Consider the following 3,647-nt stretch of genomic DNA (forward strand, 5'->3'; position numbering starts at 1 on the left):
CGACATTAGTTGATTCATCAGCCAATACTGTTATCTTGCTCCTATTTTGTATAATTTTTGTCAGAATTTCTTTCTTCATTTGTGAAGCTACGTGATCCACAATATCAACACACACAGTTTTGCTGTGTAAAACTCTCTCCATGTTGATTGAGTTGGTCTCCTGTAGATCAATCAAACTTTCAAAGTCAGTGAATGGTTTATTGTACTTGGCCACGCAATAGGCTGTTCTGAAGACCCTGACAGTTGTCTCAAAGGCAAAATCTTGACTCTTGGCATTCATGTTTACAAGAGTGTCTTTTTTCGCTGTCTCTAAAATTTTCACAACTTCTTTGTGAGCTGCTGAGTTTTTGTGCTCATGTATTTTTTTTCTCAATGACCACAGCTGAACATCTCTTGTGTGTCCAGATGGGCATATCTTTCCTGCTACCCAGTTAGGTTCAATATTTACCCCCCCGAGATGAGGCAACACCGAGATCTTTTACACTGTGGCATTTTTGACAGCCAAGCATTCCGTTTTTGGCAAATATCCATTCATTTTCACTTTTTCATCAGAAGTGTTTGTCTGCACGTCTTTATCCTCTCTTTGGAATTTCCTCTTACATATCTGATTTATTTTTCTCTGCATGCTCTTCTTTTTTTTTGCTTTTTTCTTTTAAATAATGTGCTGCGTTATTTTTCCATATCAAGATTTCCTTTTTCTAACGCAAACTAAATTTATATTGAATTTAAACTGACCAATCACAATAGTGACGTGAAGTTTGATTCATTTATTGTTTTTCGCGACCCGTTGCTCCTCCGTGTGACATAAACATTAATGCTCAGTTGGCTGATCGAATTGAATGTCCCCGAACAAAAAATCAAACGTACCCAATTTTTCCACGCATGCGCATTAGGCTTGTTTACGGAAGCGAGAGCGAAAGCTACGAGGCAGACCGGGAAAGAGATCCAGAGCATTTTATCGGTCGATACGCCAAATAAAAAAATGCTTCTGTCATGTGTTAGGAAGTGAAAACCGGCCACACTGCGGATCTCCTCCCAACCACAACGGCGTTCCGCCTTGAAATCTTTTAACGGAACGCCGCTCCGGACCGTTCCGGCTTACTTTCACCCCTGGATGTACCTCAAAACTATCCCTAAAAAGGAGGAAAAATAAATGAAGAGGAATCTTTTAACAGGCTCATTAATGTGACTGATGGAAATGAACTTGTGATTGGTGGAAACTGTTCTTTTGTTCCTTTTCCTCTCTCCCCTGAGTTATACATTCATATAAAGCTTAAGCTCATCTCTATAGATGCAAATATTACAGGAGTTGTTAACAACAGAACCTCCATGAAAAAAGACCAGGAGAACGCCGGTCAGTCAGCGCCCGCGTAGCAAGCGGAGAGGGTGTGTTTGTGTGTGTGGGAGTAGGAGAGGGGGCCTGCTCGTGCACGTAACAGCCGTGCACAGCTGGGGGGTGGGGGCTCAGTCCTTGTTCTGGAATTGTACGAGTTATTTTTTTGTTGAAATGTTTCACCAGAAGGTTTTGCATGGAGCTTCAAAGTAGATTCATTTGTTGTTGTTTTTATTGTGTATCAATAATGGGTTTGTAGTTGCATTGTGTCACTATTTTTTAATGAAGTGATCTTAAAATAGTAAAATGACTTTCTTTTTAACCTCTTCTGGCACTAAATTATGAGGCCTTCTGTGTTTTATAAAGCCTGCAAAAGGAACACGTCAGGTGACAGTAAAATGAGGATTAAATCTGTTAGAACTGTTTCTTATTAGATGAAGTTTAAAGCACATGTTCTCATCTTCTGCTGCACAGCAGAACCTGTAGTTTCTGTTTAGAAGCAAAGTTCTTAATGAGAGCAGTTCATTTACTGCTTTAGGAGATCTTTTTGTCACTGAATTTTATTTTGAAAGGATCTAACATCAGAATTGTTACATGGCCTATTGGGAAACGTAACATGTTATAGTTTAATCATTGTGAATATTTAACAGTTAAATTGACCCCAGAACATTGTATTTTTATAAAGAATGGAGTGAGATTTTGCAGCTCAGTTCTGTCTGTAAGAAACTGAACCAGATGGTTCTGTTTGAGGCTGCAGACCTCTGGTTCAGCTGTTGCATTAATAACAAAATACACATATACTTCATACATGTACATGCTTCATATGCTGACAGAGGAATATTTACAGATTTTAATATGTTGTCCATAAATGTCACATGAAGCAACAATTGATATTTTACAAATGATTCAAACTCTACAAAACAAATTTAAATTATTGGTGATAAATCTGAATTTGAATTATTCTGATCCAGATCTGATCCCATCAATCCTCCCTGTAATTATTTCCAGGATTAAATTAATCAACTCCAGTTTGGTTTCTTAAAAGTGAATAAGTATAAAAAGAAGAATGAACCATCTATGGCCATTTTGTATTTTGATTATGCTTTTTTACTGAGGTTTTTTTAATCTCCACTAAATATCAGTTTGTTTGTTTTTTTGGGGTTTTTTTTTTTTCAAAAGTGTGTATTACTATTTAAGGATCAGTTTTTCTGGGAATATATGAACTAAATTTACATTATAAATGTACTTGTATTGAGACTGCTCATGTACATGTCAGTCGTCATGTTATTAAGTCACAAATATGATAATGACAGTGAACAATACCATCATAATGCATCATTTTATGCAAACCTGCATCAACGGATTTTGCTGCTGTGTTAGGGGGGGCAAAAATGATTTTCATGGGGCCCAAAATCTCTAGCGGTGCCCCTGTCAACACGCTTTAAATGAACAATAGGGATGCATCTGTTTTGTATTAACTTTACTGGTAGATTCTCTGTAACAGAAGTGATGTTTAGCCGCCCCCACCCCATGAGAGAGCTGCATCTCTACTATCAGTGATATCATGGCAATAATTCTAAACATTAAAAGGTTTTTAACTTCTTTCTGTGATGATTTCATGTCAAAATGAATCATCTGAGGGTAGAATTAAGAAGGAGAACACCTGTAGAACCTGTAGGACCCAGCCTGGAATAATGCAGCAAAATTAGGCGACTTTGTTTGACTTCATAGTTGACAATTTAAATTAGTCTTCATTATGAAATGACATAATAATAACTGACAGAATATGTGGACACATTTTCTTTTTTATTCATATTTTATCAGTATTCAGAACAGGTCAGACGCTTTACTGTGAAAAGACAAAGGGCTCCCATGGAGTCTTATGCACCACTGGTAATACGGTCACAAGACATCTTCAAAGCACGGTTGGCTTGACTGTAGAGCACTTAGGCCTAAATGTTGTTTTTCGTCGCAAATGTTTAAAATCAAAGTCCCATCAGTTGTCATGCATGTTGGTGTGGGATATCTGCTCTTTGCAGTTGACCCCTCCACCGAATGAGCAGTGAGCTGCAGACACAGCCGCGCTTAAAAACCATTTGGAGGTTTAACATTAACCCCAGGTTCATTCAAGTATCTGTCTGACCAGAATGGAGTAGAACAGTGAGTTCTCTGCTCGAATATTTTATTTGCTGCTTTTTCAAACTGCATTTCTTGTCTCATCCCATTGACTGTAAAAATAATGGACTGAGCGAGCACTGAGGTCCCCCATTGGAAATGCATTACTTCCTCTCCTCGCGAAAGTAGGCCGCCGCTT

This window comes from Oryzias melastigma, unplaced genomic scaffold, assembly GCF_002922805.2.
Source record: "Oryzias melastigma strain HK-1 unplaced genomic scaffold, ASM292280v2 sc00279, whole genome shotgun sequence".
Lineage (NCBI taxonomy): Eukaryota > Metazoa > Chordata > Actinopteri > Beloniformes > Adrianichthyidae > Oryzias > Oryzias melastigma.